This window comes from Danio rerio, chromosome 13 (genome assembly GCF_052040795.2).
Source record: "Danio rerio strain M-AB ecotype USA chromosome 13, GRCz13ab, whole genome shotgun sequence".
Taxonomy (NCBI): Eukaryota; Metazoa; Chordata; class Actinopteri; order Cypriniformes; family Danionidae; genus Danio; species Danio rerio.
Genome location: NC_141033.1, coordinates 29,362,055 through 29,383,473, shown reverse-complemented (window position 1 = coordinate 29,383,473; position 21,419 = coordinate 29,362,055). Strand labels below are relative to the sequence as shown.

Genomic DNA, 21,419 nt, shown 5'->3' with positions numbered 1-21,419 from the left:
CTTTGGAGAAAACCCCAGACTTCCCTCTCCCCAGACACTTCCTCCAGGAGGATCCTGAGGCATTCCCAGACCAGCCGGTGGGACATGCCTGGAACACCTCCCTAGCTAGGTGTCCAGGAGGCATCCGAAACAGATGCCCGAGCCACCTCAGCTGATTTCTCTCGATGTGGAAAAGCTGCGGTTCTTTTCAGAGCTCCTCCCTGGTGTCAGAGCTCCACACCCTTTCCATAAGAGTGCGCTCTGCCACCCTTCGAAGGAGACTCATTTCAGCCGCTTTTATCATAGATCTTGTTCTTTCGGTTACCATAGGTGAGAATAGGAATACATTAGGACATTACAGGAACACTCATTAGGAACACACAGAGTAGGAACGTAGATTGACCGGTAAATCAGCTCCTGACTTTACCACAACAGACCGCTACATCGACCGCATTACTGCTGCCGCTGCACCAATCCGCCTGTCTATCTAGATTTCATTTTCATTTTATTTTTCTTTGTGTATATGCGTAACTACTTTCAAAAAGGAAGGAAGGAAGGAAGGAAGGTAGGAAGGATAAAATCTGTGTTCTAAACAAATCATTCGGCATCCTTGTAAGCTAGTTCCTAGTTTTTTGAATGACACTTGTCACATTCCATTGCTATAGTACTGAAATCTGCATGTAGAACCCTCCTAATGTTTACCTTTTTTTTTGTATTTTTACCATATTTCCCATAATGCAGTATGGTAAAACGTTACCAAAACATTGAACAACTTTTTTTTTACCATGATTTAGAGATATATGCCAGGTTAATGTGCATATGATTAAATGACTTTTATCACTAGATGTGAGCATTTCAACAATCCATAATCCTGTATTTAAACACATATTACCTCATATCGCAAGCTTAGAATGTTTTCTTGTGCCGTTCCTACTGAGCCCTGCTTTGATCTGGGATAATGGTCCATCACTCCACAGCTGTCGGCTTACTTTCTTCCACCCTGGCCTAAAACTGACATTCCAACCTGAATCCACCTCGCAGATTATAGAAACATTGCAGGAACAGGTCTGGGATTTGCTGCTCTTGACCTGAAAAGGAGTTTGAGGATGTATTAGATTTTTGCCCCTGGCTCTTGTCTCCAACTCTCTGTCTGCCCTGAAGAAGCACATTGTTGACAGTCGAATTTATATTCCCATTCCTGTTTTATGATGGGAAAGGATAGGATGGGACTGAAAAAACAATAATTTCTCCAGCAGTTTGTAAATGTATTCAAATATTCTCATAATTCATTTATGACTGGAAAAAAAAGTTCAGTCACCAAGTCCTGTCCTTAAATCCATCAGCACTGAAATGCTCGGAGGGCACATCAAATAAAAACTAAATCTCTTCCGGTGTTTGTTTTTTCGTAATTAATGAAAAACTGCACTAAAGCAACTGTTTCCTTGAATTGTACCCCGTGTTCCATTTTGAAATGACAAATGAAGCACTGGATAAATCAATCACATGGAAAGCTTATGGGGAATAAAATCGCTTATTTATGGTGGCTTATAGCTGAGCAATGCCATAAAAGCTTGTGTCTAGCTCTGCTGGCAGGATATGAAATCAGTAAGCCCACCCTGCGGCCAGAATTATTAAATCATTCCACCATATATCAGTTATGTCCTTCTGATTCAATTACTTACCGCTCTTTAAACCATTCTTATCCACATATCTTTTGCAAGAAAATGGAGGATAGGACAATCTAGCTAAAATCATCCTCGTGGTATTGCATTTGTATGGATTTTTGTTATCGATTTTATGTAGAATCGTATGGGAACAGATACAATGGAATCCAAGCATCCAGCATTTTTTCCATTCAGATGACATCATACTTTTGCGATTCCCATGGAGCCCAGGGGAATCTTACCGTTTGACAGAAGAGCATAGAACATGGATGAGGAAATAACCGCAGTTCTTATGGTAAACTATGCTGCCATCTTCTGGTGTTACTAATAAACCACACATAAACCGTAAAAACCAATGCACCTAAATATCTACAAACTTAAAAAAAATAGTCGTTTTACTTTGAAAAATTTTGTTTCAAATTTTATTTCTGTATAAATAAAGAAATTAATGAATAAATTAATAAATAAATATTAATGTGCAGGTACAGTTTTTATTGAGTATTGCCATATATGCACAAAGCTCTTTACAATTGTGGGGTCTCCACGCCACCACCAGCACATAATAATAGCACTAATAAATATATGGTAGTACTTTATATTTATTAGTGCTATTATTATGCTATTATTATGCTACTATTCATTCACTATAAGGGTAGGCCTACTATAATAGTACCCGTATAGTGAATGAATTACAGAATATTTTTATTTAATTTCAGTATAAATTTAACAATTTTATATATAAAGCTTATTTCATTATTTATCATCTGTAACTGTCTATGTCTAAACTAAGAGTATGCTGAAATGCTTTATACTGCTTCAATATTTAACACTTTGTTTTACGCTCACACACACTTACTTCTTCCAATGTTCTAAGTGAACTATTTTTATTCCATCACATTATATTCTGTCATGCTTTCCTATTTACACACAGAGCAACAAAATATTCAAAATATATTTCTGAAAAGGAACAAAAGTTCTTCTAGCTGCCTCAAAAAGTTTGTAGGCCTAAATGAGGATCCACAAATCTTCATTCCTAATTATCCTAGTCGGTGGTGATTAGGCATGATTATAAACGTAACAAACTGGATAAATTCCTTGGGAAGACAGTTTGAAATGTCTCCTCTGCATCTAATTGTGGCTTATCTCAGCGCTCTGCTCTCTTTCTGTTGAAGTAAGAAACAGCACATCCTCTAGGTTTTGTAGTTGTAAGCCACTCTTCCTCTAATAGAAGAGATGGGCAGAGTGCCAGGCATTTGCTGGCAGCCGTTGTCTAGCTCTGTCTTCACTCATGCAGCTATAGATTCTCCACTCTTTGAAATCCCATCTTGTGCAATCTTTGTCTTGTTAAACTGCCGTCCATCACCTTGTCCTTTCCCCTGAACGATCCAATTATCCCTGACACACTACAAAACATACAGTATACACTCACACATTCATGCTTACAGTACTCATATCTGTGAATATCTTCAAAGACACATGGCTCTCACTTATGAGCATCCATATTCAAAGCTGACTTAATTCTAGCTGTATAGTATTCATGTGAAGTGTTTAATGAAAGGTGTCCCATTATTATTGCGTATTATTTTTTAATTGATCATACTATTGTTTTTTACTTGCTAAATGTGAAAAAAAAAATCTGATCAATATATTTTAAATCACCATGAATCCTCTTGCAATGTTCTAGAACTAACTTCAACTCAGTTCATCCAAAAATGTCAATTCTGTCACCTTTTTATTCACCTTCCACTTGTTACAAACACATGTTATTTCTTCTTCTTCTTCTTCTGTTAAACACAAAACAAGAGTCTTTTACTTTGATGGTACTTAAAAAATGTTCTACTCTGTATATCAATAACAAAATTGTTTTATAATAATAATAATAATAATAATAATAATAGGAAAACAGAAAAATTATAAAGGTTTGGAACCAATTAAGGCTAAATAAATAGTGTCTTTTTGAGAACTGCATGAAAACATACATGGAAACCACTCACAAAACATTATAGTAATGATTATGGTTTTTCTGAACCATACACTAAAGTATTAAACTGTATAAATTATATTATATACTTTGTTAACGAGTGCTCAGCATACTGTAGTATTTAATTTAGCGAAGTAATAAATTGTAATAAATTCTGTAGTATAATTTTTTTTTACTATAGCACATTGTGGTGTTCTGTAATATAGTTGAAGAGAACTTTATCCTCTTAAGGCCCAACGTGTTTTTTACACGCATTTTTTTTATTTCTCTTTGCTATTTGGGCTTATTGGAACCAAATTCGAATAAAACCTAAGTATCATTTGAAATGATGTACTTTTAGAAAAAAATTATGTCCATATTTGTGGACTCTTCGTCCGAATTTACATAAAACACTTTTTCCTGACTGTTTTTTAATGCATACGTAACATTTAATTTTTTTTTAACTATCAGAGAGTAAAAACAACCTTTTTGCCCATTTTGGACAGTTAAAAATAGTGTTTGGAACATTTCATATGCTGCAAAACAGTTACAGGATGACACTGTATGTCTGTAACAAAATATAAAACATTCAAAGTATTTTAAATAGCCATTTAAGAGTTAAAATGTGCTGCCCACGTACAGTAAGTGGCCACTAAGCCCTACAGGAGGTTAAGAGACAGATCACTAAAAAATGAAAATCCCATCATCATTCACTTACCCTTAATGAGTTTCATTCTCTATTAAACACTAGAAGCGATTATTTGAAAAATGTTGGAAATCTGTAACCATTGACTTCCATAGTATTTGTTTTTCCTACTATAGAAGTCAATGGTAACAGGTTCCTAACAATTTGCAAAATGTCTTTTCTGAATAAACTATACATCATTGAATAGGTTGTTTATATCATGATAATTGTTGTTGTATTATTACCACAGCAACCATTGAACTACAACAGATTAATTAGCATAATTTTCAAGTTTCAAAAACACTATATAATTGCATTGCACAAAAATATGAAAATTCATATTAGAGATAACTGACATGCTTCTTGGTTAAACAAGCTTGTAATGAAGCTTATCTTCAGGCCTCAATTAGCAATTCTAAAATTTCACTTTAGAGCTAAAGATGAAGAGTGGTTTGTAGATTTATTAAGTGAGAAAATGTAAAAGACAAAGAGAATATACATATAACAAACAAATGCAAAGTGCAAAGCCCCTTGAACATAAATTTATCCCTGAAGATAAAGGTGACAACAGGTGTACTAGCAAAAATGTGACTGCGTTTGCTGAAACTGAAAGATGAACTGCTTCAAGAAATAGTTTAAGTTTAAATCTCACAGTAAATGTGGTGTTTAAAGAAATAAATCAGTCATACAAATATAGATTTTTAATGAGTGTTTCATGACTTGTGTAGCAAAAACATCAACAAATCTTCAAGTACAGTGGCAGCATAATATATTTAGGCTTGTTTTGACAGGTTGCATCTTAAAAAAGAATATTCTCTTTTATAACACTGACATATTTAAAAAATAAAGTGGGAAAAATCTCATTAATAATAGGCTTTTATTTTGCACTGCAGTAAATCAAACTTCATATTTGTAGTTATTCAGAATAAACACATTTAATTATCAAGACTTTTGTGTTACATTATTTAAAGTAGTTCTGGGCAAATATTAATTGCGTCCAAAATAAAAGTTTGCATTTATATAACATATGTCTGTTTGCTGTGTATTTTTATTATGAATACATTAATTTATTAGTAAATTTTTCATGTTGTTTTATGTATGTGTTTATTACATATACATAATAAACAGAAATAAAACCACACATATATCAAGTAGATATTTTATTTTAGATGCAATTAATTGCGATTAACCTTGGCCCAACATTAATAAAATATGTTTTTGTTTGCATTTAAAGTATTGTAGTGAAGTATGCACGGCACTCTTGCGGTATTTAAATTTTGGTGTGTTAAGCAGTATAATTCAAAAGGTCATGATACGCACTTTTTATATAATTACTTTATATTTCTTTATTTCACATCCTTTGTAGATATAAAGAACAAACGTTTTGGCTCAATGTCTTTCTCAGAGTGTGTTTTCTCACTCCACCCTCCTATTCCAAAGTCAATCACATTACATCATTAATGATAATAATAGTGAATTAAAGACAGAATTATTCAATGTGTGCGGGTCATGACTTTTTGCATTTAAAATATTACATTCAACCCTCGGCCTATACTATATTATACAGTAGCTCCTCCAAAGTCATACATTTTAGCAGTTAAGTATAACAAGGATTTTTGCTGAAGCGTAGAGTTTCAATCTGCACCGGATGCTTTGTGTTTGGAAAAAAAGCATGATCGTGTACCTGTATCATAAAGCCAAGGCCCAGGAGACTAGTGCATGAAAAGAGAGCTCAAACACTTCAAAATGTCCAGCAGAAATAGGCCAAAACTACTGAACTCAATGAAAGACAGTTAAAAAAAAAAAAGAAGATAAACCATTTATCTTGAGAGCTTGGCAACAGGAAACACATTACAAGGGTTATCAATTACCAGACCAATGCCTAGGGACTATTACGCACTTCAGAATCATATCACTGAATGAGAAGGGCTTTTCTATCATATTTTAAGCCACAGGGATTTTTTTTCCTAAACTGCACACTATTACAGTATGCTGAAACAGGATATGAGTTGTAGTAGTCTGAAAAGAAAAGATAAAAGGAAGAGAAAGTTTCTGATCCTCCCCCTAAAAACCAGGCTGCTCCCCCTATGCTTTTTCACTTATCTTTTTGTTTACAGGCCTAGAGCTGTCATAGAGACAGGAGTCATTTCAGGACAACTGCTTCTCTGATATCTGTCAGGTAGTTGGGACATTGTGTGCATGGTAATAAAATTAAATCACAGAGGTAGGTGTGATTTCAGGACACCTATTTTAGTGATTTTTGTCAGGTAGCGAGGACAGTTTGCACATAACAATGAAATCAAATAAAGAAAGCGGTCACACTTTACAATAAGGTTCATTAGTTAATGTTAAGTAATGCATTTACTAACATGAACAAACACTGAACAATACATTTACTGCAGTATCTATTCATGTTAATAAACGTTAGTTAATGAAAATACAGTTGTTCATTGTTAGTTCATGTTAACTTATGGTGCATTAACTAATGTTAACAAGCATGGACTGGAATGTTAATAATGCATTAGTAAATGTTCAATTATTATTAATAAATGCTGTACAAGTGTTGTTCATGATTAGTTCATGTTATTAAATGCATTATGAACCTTATTGTAAAAGTGTTACCAAAAAAGCAAACAACACAATGCCAATGTTTTATGTAAAATGTTTTAGTCACAAATAAAAGGCTTATATCATAAATATGTGTTAAAATACAGTAAAAATTTACAGTAGCTTATTGGCAATTTTGGTTGCCAAAGTGTATAAATGTAATAACAAAAAGTCATGACAGCAACTATTTTATGTTTCTTTAATTTATTTTAATAAGTTAATCAGGTTTCAACAAGTTATAAAATGTTTAACTTTATATTTTTAGTCAGTTTGATGTAGGTTGAGATGACTAGACAGTCAATTTGATTTTACTAAAAAAATAGGCAACAAGTTTTTACATTGCAGTAAGCCTATACATTTACAAGCGGATTGTAATACAGTAAAAAAAAATACAGTCAAAGTACAGCGCAATTGTAATTTTATTTACAGTGTGCTTGCAAATTTACATTCTTATTGGCAGCAAAAAATACCAGTTAGTTAAGTTACGGTACATTCTACAGTATTTGTTACAGTAAAAAAACACAGACACACACACACACACACATTTATTTAATATTATTATTTGTTATTATATTTTTTATATATATTTATTATAAAATTTAATATATGGGCTGCACGGTGGCACAGTGGGTAGCATGCTTGCCTCACAGCAAGAAGGTTGCTGGTTCAAGCCTCGGCTAGATCAGTTGGCGTTTCTGTGTGGAGTTTGCATGTTCTCCCTGTGTTGGCGTGGGTTTCCTTCGGGTCCTCTGGTTTCACCCACAAGTCCAAAGACATGCACTATATCTAGGTGAATTGGGCTAAAATGTCTGTAGTGTATGTGTGTGATGAGTGTGGATAGATGGATGTTTCCCAGTGATGGGTTGCAGCTGGTAGGGCTGGATAAGTTGGCAGTTCATTTCGACCCCAGATTAATAAAGGGACTAAACAGAAAATAAAATGAATGAATAAATTTAATATATATTATTTTAAGACTTAAATTAGATTAATTATAATCTAGTATATAATCTTTAAGTATAATCAATATTTCATTTAAAAAAAACCTCTGCATTATCAAGGTGAGACTTGAAAATAAATAAAAATTATCTGAAATCTTGTCGTTGATGGAAGGTCATCTTTTGAAAGAAAACAAAAAGAGTCCCAAGCCTATACATCTTTCATATTTTTCTCTAGGAGAACTTATTAGTTAATAAATTAAGTATTTCTCATTTATTGTTTCAGAATATTTAGACATGCCCTGCTTTCATATTTGATTTGCATTTGTTTACATTCTCTCTAACTGGTCTTCTTTTTCTGAAAGCTTCAACTGTTTTTTTTTTATCCGGTAAAGCTCGTTTTCCCCTTAAATCCCTTCATCCTCAGCCTCTTTACTTTTCTTTGTCTGTCTCCTCAGAGTTGTGCTAGTTCTGTCAGGTTTGTGAATCTCTCAATGCCTACAAGCCTGACAGCCCGTCCTCTACAAGATCACAATTAAGATTATTATACCAAGCAGTCATTATTTATTAAAGTACAATAAGCAGCTACTGTCAGTCAGTTTGATTTTATCAATAAGAATTTCTAATAAAGACACTTTGAAGAAAAAAGCATATACAGAAAATAACTCTTTATCTTTATCATGACCTCGGGCACTTAGTTTAATAAATCCTGAAAGTCTGATAACTTTGAGCTCTTTTTTATTAAAGGACATCTAAAAGAGATTAAGCTGGCTGTTTGGAAAGACTGTAGATTAGAATATGCTATTTATTTTTTTAAACAACTTTCTGAAAAAAAAATGTGGCTTTTAACATCAGACTTCACCTAAAACACGTCTGCCCCCTGCTGACATTTTGTGAGATCACAGAGAATTTGGTGAAAGTGGGTTCACAAGTAAATAATTCAGACTAACTCAGTGTTAGCTTTAGTTATGTTTATAGAATAACCAAGATTCAGAAAAGCCTTTAAAAAACATATCCCTTTACCACGTCATATTTATAGATTATTTATCTACTCTGTATTCCTGTATAGTGCTCCCTTAGATCAGGGGTTCCCAAACTTATTAGCTTGCGACCCCCAAAATAACAATGCTAGTGACTCGCGACCCCCAATATCCTCTGAGGTGGTTATATATACAGAAACCTTGCATGCAATAGCGCGCACACACCAATAGACCCAAGTTTATTCTTAGTTTAATCTTTTTTTTAATGTAAATCAGTGCTGTAAATGTGCCAGAAAGTTTAACCTGATGTTATAAAATCAATCTGCTGCATCTGACGCCATTGGTGTGTCTTTAAAATTATGTAATTACCCCAGGGGTCGCAATCCAATAGAACTAGTAACTATAAGCTACTGTAGTAACTATATAGTATATATTCACTATAAACAACAATTTTTCTCTTCAGTAGTTTATTGATAAAATATGGTAATTCTTATGGTTTAATATAAATAAATAGATTTTTGGAAATCACCAGGCGACCCCCCTTCATTGTCCCGTGACCCCTTGGGGGGTCCCGACCCCCACTTTGAGAACCACTGCCTTAGATAACAAATGCTACTCGCTACCGCCATCTATTGGTAAATATTAATACATGCCATAATGAGCATTTTTAGCAAGTTAGCAACTAAATCAGATTCTTCACAGAAATCTTTATATTGGTTTTGAAAAATCTATATCTACAAGTAAAACATGACAATGTAATTTTAAAGTAAACTCTTCCTTTAAAAGCATGATGCATTGCCATTTAAGTTCCTGTTTATATTTACACATGCATTGATATGCTTATTTGTTATATCTCAAATTTTGCATATTCAAGTGTATCCTCGTCATCTTTGCAATAGATCTTGTTGATCATCTTTATCTTACTTTTAACTACTATTACAAAACAAATGAAAAGGAAATCCAAAAGTTTTACTTCAAAACCTACTTTAAAAACGTTTTAAAAATCATATGAACTACTCCTTAAATGGAACATGGGTTGTTTAATTATTGATTTTGAAAGACAATTTTAATAATGTCAGACACATTTCTCATGAACTTTTTTCCCCCCAGGGTATTAAATAATGGCTAAATTAGTGCAAGGCCCTTTAAAATGGTTTGTTCATTCCCAACTATTGATACAAGCATATTATATTTATCATCAGTAGTGCCAGACTGAATCTGTGGACATTTTTTTTCTACTTCTGCAAATAATTTTGTTAAAAAAAAATCTGCGGATTTATGTGAAATTATTTTAGGAATATCATAACTATGAAGTTAATATATGAAATAAAAAATAATACATGGTTTATTTTTATTTGTTGTAATATGTTTGCTTGGTGTTATATGTTTGCAATGCAGATCCAATTAAATTAATTTATTTGGTAAACAAAGTAAGTCTCTCGTATAATGGATCTACTAAAAGATAGAAAATATTACTTTACAATCTGTATTGTAAATAAATCATACGAACATTTTATTATTACTTTTATTATATCACAACGATATTAGTGTAATTTATTTAAAAAACGTAATAAATATAAATTTACACACATTTACACATGTAAATACATAGACTCGATGATGGGCTAAAAATCTGCAGAAATCTGCGGATTTCTGCATGTGCAGAATCTCATCAGTGAGGGCCTACTCATCAGTAAATCAGTGGCACAAACATAGGGTAGATTGTTCAGTTTTTAACACTTTTGTTATAGCTAAATGAATGTATAAAAAATGTTTGCATAGCATTGAATTAGATATAAAAATATTTAAAAACTAAAAATAATGTGTATGACTATATAAACACGTATGGGGATAGGCTTTTTTGTTATATCTCAAATTTTGCATATTCAAGTGTATCTTCGTCATCTTTGCAATAGATCTTGTTGATCATCTTCATCTTATTTTTAACTACTATTACAAAACAAATAAAAAGGAAATCCAAAAATTTTACTTCAAAACGTTTAATTTTTGATTTTAAAAGAAAATTTTAATAATGTCAGACACATTTCTCATGAACTTTTCCCCCCCCCAGGGTATTAAATAATGGCTAAATTAGTGCAAGGCCCTTTAAAATGGTTTGTTCATACCCAACTATTGATACAAGCATATTATATTTATCATCAGTAGTGCCAGACTGAATCTGTGGACATTTTTTTTCTACTTCTGCAAATAATTTTGTAAAAAAAAATCTGCGGATTTATGCGAAATTATTTTAGGAATATCATAACTATGAAGTTATTATATGAAATAAAAAATAATACATGGTTTATTTTTATTTGTTGTAATATGTTTGCTTGGTGTTATATGTTTGCAATGCAGATCCAATTAAATTAATTTATTTGGTAAACAAAGTAAGTCTCTCGTATAATGGATCTACTAAAAGATAGAAAATATTACTTTACAATCTGTATTGTAAATAAATCATATGAACATTTTATTATTACTTTTATTATATCACAACGATATTAGTGTAATTTATTTAAAAAACGTAACAAATATAAATTTACACACATTTACACATGTAAATACATAGACTCGATGATGGGCTAAAAATCTGCGGAAATCTGCGGATTTCTGCATGTGCAGTTTCTCATCAGTGAGGGCCTACTCATCAGTAAATCAGTGGCACAAACATAGGGTAGAACGTTTTTGTTATAGCTAAATGAATGTATAAAAAATGTTTGCATAGCATTGAATTAGATATAAAAATATTTAAAAACTAAAAATAATGTGTATGACTATATAAACACGTATGGGGATAGGCTTTTTTGTTATATCCCAGATTGTGCATATTCAAGTATGTCCTTGTCATTATACATTTCAATGACCATACATGTCTATAGTCACACATTTGTTAGCTTCATAAAATTGGTTGAAGAACTGTTGGTAGCTGTTGTTGTTGACATCAGAAATTAAGTTACAAATCTACTGACTGATCACATTTACCTTGAAAAAAGATTTTCCTCCATTTTGATCAACTGCTATTCTCAAAATAGGTATCACTGCTACTCAGATACCTCTAAGTGGTAGGGATTACACCACAAGTAGCCTGGGTTTAGAGTTGGTAGGTGTAGTAGACATTAATAAAACACAACATGTTATTGGGAGGTTGGGGTGGGTGTAGACATTCATTAAACACAATAAGTTTGACTCTGTGTCATGTACGAGACATTAAATAAATGAAAACTCCTGGAGGTTTGCAGCCAAAGTTACTTTAAGGCAAGTCATTTCACTCAGCGGCCATCTTTGAAGCGCCTCTCAGGCAGTATGGTTGGGTATTTTGTCTAAATGGAAAACATCAAATTCTCTAAATTAAATCTCATATTCGGAATCACCTTTAAAACTAAACAACAACTGTGTCTTTAGTTTAATTTCTAAATATTTACATCACACAAAATCTGCAGAAACTCACAGCTGGTCCAGGCCTTTCCCACGGAGATTCAGTCTCTGATCACTGATTGGCTCCTGTACTAGAAAGCGGGGCTTCATTTGCCATGTTGACTGTTACACTTTTCCCTTTTTAAAACTATGAGAGACACGTCTTGCGTATTTTGAAGCCCACTGAAAACTCAAGTCCCACCTATTTGGAACAGAACAGCCCATTTGGTGCTGGCTCCAATCTCTGTTTAGACCCTTCTTCTGTTTTCTGGAGTTGCATGAATATGATTGGGTAGTATATTTGCATAAAGTGATCTTTTTGGCTGACTCCTGCATTGGAACAATAAAAGTGACATTTTTTACATTTACCATGAGTAAAGAATCAAATTTAGTTCAGCAATGCTTGACATCACTTCATTTAAAGTAAATGAGAAGAGTTAACAAAGACAGAATAACATTTTTAGGTGAACTACTCAATAAAACATCTTTTTTAGTGCTCACAGTAAAAAAAGTCAATTAGAATGGTACTCAAAGTGAGGACAGGAGATCTAAAGGTGCTATAATCTAGATGGGAGTAAGGTTTATGGAGCTGTTTGTAATGGAGGCCAGCAGTTACTAATGGCTGTGCAAGTACACCTCACTACCCTAGCCTCAAGAGATGCACTAACAATTGGCGTGCAAACATCTTTTTAGTGAACCCAGCTCCCATGCTGGAGACACCAGTTTGAATACAGCTCAGACCAGGGTGAGCAGAACTAAAAGGGTTACATTAGTGCTGTGACTGGGATGGGAATGAGGTTAATGGGATGACTGAAATAGAGGTCAGCTAGTAATAGCTATGTGATTTAACCTCACTCCCCTGGTCTTAATAGGCCCAGTAGAGTCTGATGTTTAAGCATCCTTTTTAGTCCACCTGCCTTCCATGCTAGAGCGGGATGTGTTGAACCGGAGGGGTTACATTGGTGTCTTGACCTAATAGGAGTGGGGTTAAGGGAGGTAAATGAAATGAGGGCCATGCAGCTAGTAAGAGCATAGGTGAATAAAACTCACCCTCTGGCTTCAATGGGTGCACTTGGGACTAATATTAGAGGTCATGCATGCTCTTTAATCCAATGTTGGAAGTCTAGTTTGAATCCTGCTCAGAATGGAGAGAATAGACCTGAAGGGTTTACACTGGTGTCATGACCTGAGTGGAAGCGCTGCTAAAGGCTGCAATCTGTAGCTTCAATTTTAGCATGCCTGTTTCCCGTGTCATAAGCAGGCCCACACAAAATCAGAAATTATTTAAATTAATAAATTATTTAAGTTATTTATTTATTTATTTATTTATTTATTTATTTATTTATTTATTTATTTATTTATTTATATAAATGTGTTTTTCAGATTTGTATAGCAATTTCAGTATGATTTTTTTGTATGCAAATGTGTAGATGATTTGTGTACAATAAATTTTTTGAAAAATTTCCTTCACATTTGCAGCTGACGTCAGAACAGCAGAAGCTTTTACTAATTTACCAACGTCACTTTAGAGCTAGTATTTGAATGATTCTCTAGCGTAATATCTAAAGTGATGACAAAACAGCTAATTTTGCTAACATTTTAATATTATAAGGCTGTACGGCATGAAATGTAATCAGTCTACAAAGATTTTCCAGAATTTCTCTGTTGCAATCCAGATATTACAATAATTAACCCCAAAAAAGCATAAGCAACACAATCTCTACCAGATTGCTGTTGTGTTAGTGATAAGGAAAAATGCAAAACACAAAATTTCGTCTTTTGTTTTTATTACTGAACTAGTCTGTAGCAACTAAAACGGGAGACTCATTAGAAACAAACAGGTGGCCAACCAAAAAGTGACTCAGGGTTATACAAAGAGTGGCCAACACAAAATACCTACATTACCTATATGCGAGTTCCATCTCACACTCAATAAACTACAATTACTATGGTATAAATACAGCACTGCAAAATAAAAAAGTGAGAGGTCGACTTAGAACCTCATTCTTCAATATATTCTCCTCTAAGGGCTTATTATGCGATCTCTGTTCCCATCTTGTGGTGAAGTATCAACTGTCATTACTTTGCTCAATGACAGGCTTATGGATGCCGACGCGCTGTCTCTTAGATATTATAAATATTTCAAAAATAGGCACTATCCCTATAAATAAACTGCATAGTTGCAATCTAAAAAACTACATTGTTGCCTGAAAAATCCTCAAAAGTACATTATGTTGTCCAACAGCTGCAATATTTGTCAAACTGTGGTAAGTTTATTGATTTGATACTACTCTATGTGTGTGGAGTAATACAGAAGAGTGAGGAGGCTGTATGAGTTCTGATATTACAGAATATCGCACGGCTATCAGCCAAAGATGCAAACCAGACAGAACTGTTGTATAATATATATATAATTTTGTTAAATTTTTCATTCACATATTCTCAAAATCATTCTGCAAATATCCAATTAATTTATTTTTGCCAATTTCTGGGCAGAAAGAGCGTAAAGTCAGCAGATTTGATCTGGCCCTGGTCATAAGTATTTCGATTTGAGTGGCCATAAACTTATAGTGATACGTTGCTGCCATGGTCTGGGCAGGAGTGAGACTAAACTGTATAGTTTGTGAAAGATGTTTCAGCATCCTTTCAGCATTATGCCTTCTCAGTGTGAGCAGAGTAGAACTGTCAATGCCATAAAAATGACAATGACATAATATATCGAATTCTGACATAAATTACCATATGCATAAACAATGTCTGTCCACTGCCTACCACTTTTTATTTTTTCTTCTGCCTATAACAGTTGTTTCTCTTTACCCCCCTCTCTCTCCCTCCATCATTCTCCCTCCCCAGTTTAATGATGAGCGTTTGCTTGCAGTGCCTGGTGAGACGCTCTGTCTACTGAAAGTAATTTATGTAACCAATCAAGCGCTCATTTGTCAACCATCACTCTTCATTTCAGTGGCTGCAGGACACCAGTGCTGTGGTCTCTGGGGTGTTGACATATGTTGTTTTGTTATTTTGATTGCAATTAGCGGATGTGTCTGAGTAATAAGGGACGGTGGAACAGGGCCATGGCAATATGGTCACCTCAATGAACGAGGGAGAGAGAGAATGAGAAAGAGGGACTGCTTGATTGTTCATTTTACTAAACTGAAACAAAACTGTGTGAGAGCTCATTCTGCATTTAGAGTCATTTCCATGCTACTGGGTACACTAAGTGGAATTGCAAAAATGAAGACAATTTAAGAAGATGTTTGAATGCTCCTCCATCTCCCAACGATCAAAAAACGAATAATTGATTCCACACAAATTTGCTTCACTGGTTAATAATTGAAAGTGGTCAGGTGCTCTTTAAATAAACAAATAATCAAATGATGCAGGGTAATAGGGTATTGCTTAAAGCCCCAAAATATGAATTACCACACACAAGCCTATTTGAATTGTTCTTATGTCCCTGCAAACTTATATTAAACAATATCACACATGCAAAACAAAAAGTTCTGGATGTCCTGCATGGCTGTGATTTTCGATTGCCTGGAAATTTCCTTCTTTCGTCATCATAATTTGTAATTTCATGTGCATTTTTTGGAGAAATCTAATTAAAGTCTTTTTAATAACCATTTTATTAATTGACAGCCATAAAGATTACTTGTGCTGCTACTGTACATCAACCTAAATTTTTATTTTGCTCATAGTTCTGAGATGATAAATAATCCCTGCAAGAAACTGAATCTTTTTACATTATAATATTTGATCCACAACCTTGGCAAGTGGGTAAATCTGATTCTTGGATGACTTATGACTTTTTTTATGTTATCATGCAATGATGTAACATATACTGTATGCATACTGTACATCATATAACATGTCAATGTTTTACATCTCAAGCATATAAAATTAATAAATGCATTTTTACATAAACATTGAAGCAAACAATAAGCCGAGGTTTGTTTTTTCAAACAGTCCAATCTGATTTTGTTAACTAATTCCTTTGGTTTGCTTTAAAGTATCAGTTCAAAAGAATATTTGTAAACTGGACTCACTCTATTACAGAAAATAATGTTGTAAATAGAGTTCAACTTCTGGCATAGACCGAACGTTTCACTTCATAGGACTTGATGTTATCATCAAGGACTATGGGTGTAATATATAAATATATATATATATATATATATATATATATATATATATATATATATATATATATATATATATATATATATATATATATATATATATATATATATATATGGGAGGGAGCCCTCATAAAGATAACCAATGATATTCATCTAAATACGGATTCAGGCAAACTAACAGTGCTGGTATTGCTCGATCTCAGTGCTGCATTTGACACTGTCGATCACAGCATACTTCTGGATAGGCTGGAAAACAGGGTTGGGCTGTCTGGTACGGTCCTCAAATGGTTCAGATCTTGCCTTGAAGGGAGAGGTTACTATGTCAGTATAGGTGACCATAGGTCGAGGTGAACACTCATGACATGTGACATGAGTCCCACAAAGTTCCTTTTTGGCATCTTTCCTGTTCAACCCGTTTATGCTCGCACTCAGAATAATGAGAAAAAACCAAATTTCCTACCATAGCTATGCTGATGACACTCAGATCTATTAAGCCTTATTGCCTAATGACTTCAGCCCCATTGACACCCTCTGCCATTGCATTGATAAAATGAACAGTTGGATGTGCCAAAATTTTCTTTAGTTAAACAAAGAGAAAACTGAAGTGATTGCGTTTGGGAACAGAGATGAGGTTCTCAAGGTGAATGCGTACCTTTGCTCTAGGAGTCAAACAAAAAAAATTAGGTCAGGAATTTTGATGTTACTCCACAGCCAGATTTGAGTGTCAGTAGTAATGTTAAAGCGGTAAGTAAATCAGCACACAATCATATTAAAAACATTGCAAGAATCAGATGCTTTGTTTCCAGTGAGGAATTTCAAAAACTTTGATTTACTTTTAGTAAAAGTTTGAGGGGCATGGGAACCCTAAGAACCCTATTGAAAGCTTAGACGCACTGTTTTCTTTACATATTTAGATTACTTAATATTCACACGTAATTTACAAAACAACCCAAAATCATTTATTACTCAGATTTCAGAATTAGAACTGAACATAGCATCTTCAGGATTGCAGCTTATCCAACAAACCAATTAAACAGACACTTTTCTCACAGAACTGTATGCGTTTAAAACTTTGAGTGTTTAAAAGTTGAGTCCATCTAACATTAAGCTCTTATTCTGATCCAGATGCTGAATAGGGTGAGCACTGTCCCTTCATCCGTCTCTCTTTCCCTTCTCTCTGCCTCACTGCCTTCCTATTAGCCAGCCCATATTCCACATCAAAGGCACAGATGCCAATAACCTCACTCTGCCCCCTAAATGCTAAATTATTATTATTAAAGTGTGATTGACGTGCCTGCTTATTAATTATAATCTTGTGCACATATGCGGGGTGATGGCAGGAGTGGAATCGGCTTTGTGTGCCAAGGCACCTCCACACAGAAGCTAATTTGCTCTGACACACTATCAAAGCAGGCTCGTCTAAACTCCCATGGTGGCTCCTATGGGCCGCACTCACGTTTTAAGGGGCACACACAATGTAAGGGAAGGAGAGCATCACACACATGGGTTTCACACAGGACCAACAGAGGCAAAAAAATGTCAAATACTGAATTTTCTCCTCCTGCAAAACACTTGAAAACATAAATCAGGGAGGAAAATTAAATACTTGTTTTCTAGTCAACATAATTTAATTTACTCTGTATCAAATAGTACACTTAGGTGCCTCAGTGGTTAGCACTGTTACCTCACAGCAAGAAGGTTGCTGGTTTGAGTCCAGGCTGGACCAGGTGACATTTTTAAGTTTTCATGTTCTCCTCATGTTGGCGTGGGTTTTATCCAGGTGCTTCGGTTTCCCCCACAGCCCAAAGACATATACTGTAGGTGAACTGGATTAACTAAATTCTGGAAGGTCATTCGCTGTGTAAAACATATGCGGAAAAACTTGGCGGTTCATTTCACTGTGGCGACCCCTGATAAATAAAGGACTAAGCTGAAGAAAAGTGAATCAATAAAATGTTATATTTAGACTTGTTTTCAAAGAATATCTTTCGAATTACATTTATTATTCTTAATTTATCTGACAAAATTATTTATATTAACTGTATGCTATTTGGTATATTTAGCCAGTATTTGTTCTGTAGGTTTACTTTAGTTTCTGGTAGTAAAACAAACACACAAATAAAACTTCCCCTGCCCTTATAGTTTTATTTAAATTTCAAGAGTTTACACTTAGCTGATGATTAATTATAAAGCTTGTTTGGCATGCTGTCCCAGGAGATAGCACTGAGCTCATGAGATCCTCGAGCCCGGGGCACCCTCCTGTTTGCAAAGCGAGAGGGGAGTTTGAGCTCAGGTAGATCTCGAGAACTCCCCTGCTAGTAGCTAATGAACAGATAGTGATTGATTTTAAGAGATAACTACTTACAAGGTGCCGATTTGGATTAGTCAAATAACTTAAGTTGCATGTTTTTGGATGGTGGGAAGAAACCGGGGAACCCGGGGGAAACCCACGTGAGCACGGAGAGAATGTGTAAACTGCACAGAAACGTCGGCTAGCTTGGTAAGGACTAGAACCAGTGACATTCTTGCTGTAAGGCAACAGTGCTAACCACTGGGCCACTGTGTAAACCATCTAGAAAAGGAGAAGAAGGAGGAGTAGAAAAGGGGATTCTTTAAAACGAATATGCATTTATAGTGGCTTAGGAATCGTCTGATTGGTGAATCATAAATTGGATAATGCGGGACCAGCCGCAAGCAATCATAAGCACATGATCCTCTTAAAATTGGTTAATAAATAAACTTCACTTAGTGGTGAAGTCACCTAAGATGTTTTAATAGAATGGCAGTTCTTAGTTTTTTCCTCCAAATGAATAAATAAACAAACAAATAAATAAATAAATAAATAAATAAATAAATAAATAAATAAATAAATAAATAAATAAATAAATAAATAAATAAATAAATAAATAAATTGGGAAAATAACATATTCCATTAATTGTTTTTGGTACTAAAATAAATAAACAAGCATTTTTCTATTGGTTTTATTGAGATGTACTCTTTATCCCTTTCTTATGCATCTTTTATCAAACGTTTGATAATTTTTTAAAATTTAATTTTGTTCTTGTTCTTAGTATAACAAACAAACAACCAGACATTCGCTGCTCTTTATTTTTTTTAAAATGTTATATTCATTAACTTCTTTTTCTCCGATACATTTTATTAAATCAGTTCCTCTTGTGTTTTGGTAATGGAATGAATGAATGAATGAATGAATGAATGAATGAATGAATGAATGAATGAATGAATGAATGAATGAATAACATTTTTTATTCATTCATTTTCCTTCAGCTTAGTGCCTTTATTTATCAGGAGTCACCACAGTGAAATGAACTACCAACTTATCCAGCATATGTTTTACACAGCCGATGCCCTTTCAGCCACAACCAAACACTGGGAAACACCCATACACTCTCGCATTCATACACACACACACTATGGCCAGTTTAGCTTATTCAATTCACCTATACCGCATGTCTTTAGATTGTGGGGGAAACTGGAGCACCCGGATGAAACCTACGCGAACACAGGGAGAACATGCAAACTTCACACAAAAAGGCCAACTGACCCAGCCAGGCGACCTTCTTGCTGTGAAGTGTATAGTGCTAACCACTGAGCCACCATACTGCCTGAATGCAATTTTGCGGGAAAAAATAAATAAATAAATAATATGATCAAAATGGGGCAACGCATTGGCGCAGGTAATGATATCGCCTCATAGCAAGAATTTCTCTGGTTCGAGCCTTGGCTGGGTCGTTTGGCATTTCTGTGTGGAGTTTGCATGTTCTCCCTGCGTTTGCGTGGGTTTACTCTGGGTCTTCCGTGTTCCCCCACAGTTTAAAGACATGCGGTACAGGGGAATTGGGTGGGCTAAATTGTCTGTAGTGTATGAGTGAGTGTGGATGTTTCCCAGAGATGCGTTGTGGCTGGAAGAGCATCCGCTGCGTAAAAACATGCTGGATAAGTTGTTCATTCAATAAAGGGACTAAAGAAGAGAAAATGAATGAATGAATAAAATGATTTTGCTTTTGTTTACAAGTATACTGTACCATTCATACAGTATCATTACAAAAAATAATTAATGGAATTAAAGACACATTTTCACATGCCCTTACAGTTTTATAAAGATGTAAACTTCATCTTTTGCCTCTTCTCTTCTCTTTTCTGCTTCTGTCCACTTCTGCATACTCCATGGCCAAGTGACCAAACCATAAGTGTGAAGTGTTTATCGTCAGCACAGAGGATCGAGAAGACAGTTTGAAAACAGAAAGAAGGCAATGACTCACTAATGCAATTTGTAAAGATGCTCTGTAATACACTTAAGACACCCACATAAAATTTACCTGCGGGACTTTTATAGACGTAAGGAATCAGAGATGCTGTTAGTGTGAGATAAATGTCAGAGCAATTCATACAGTCTCCATTAGGAAAGAAGATGAGGAAGAGACACCTTACTGAGTGGAGGGGATATGAAGAGAAACCTTTTTAGTGTATGCTACTGTACATTAATTTGATTTTTGCCACAAAATGTAGCCAGCCACCTTTTGTAGAAAGAAGAGAATGACAAAATATAGCCACATTTTGTACAGTATGATAAACTAACCTCTTTTTTAAATGAAGAGTTCAGATGCGAAAACATCTAAGTGATATCTCATCTGAAATTTTCATCTAAAATGAGCATTTTCATATGAGCAGTTTATATTCAGCTATTTTGCATTAAAGGCAATAAAAGTAACATATTAACTGCCATAAAAGTGAAATGATTCAACCTACAGTACACATAGGAGCTTAAAAAAAAAAGCTAATTTAAGGGAAAAGTTTCAGATGGCATTCAGGTTTTTGCTTCTTAACTCTTCAAATGTAGATCATAATGTCACATGCTTATCTACTTAAATTAAATATTTAAAAAAATTAACTGCGTTTTTGCTCATTAAAAAAATAAAAAAACAACAACAAAACAACATGTTTATCCATGCACTTATTTTGTCTTTCAAAAGCTGTACAGGTGTTTAATATATGGCCAGTAGGGGACACTAAAACATCATGCATGTCAAT

General features: G+C 34.3%; 1 long non-coding RNA gene across 1 annotated transcript in view; it reads right to left on the bottom strand.

Annotated features, from left to right (window-relative positions):
* Positions 1-929: 929 nt before the first annotated feature.
* Positions 930-21,419, bottom strand: part of LOC141377189 (uncharacterized) — an 85,110-nt gene continuing 64,620 nt past the window's right edge. Inside the window, exon 3 of the long non-coding RNA XR_015506043.1 lies at positions 930-1,067. This is a non-coding gene — a long non-coding RNA (uncharacterized LOC141377189). The remainder of the gene's footprint in view (positions 1,068-21,419) is intronic.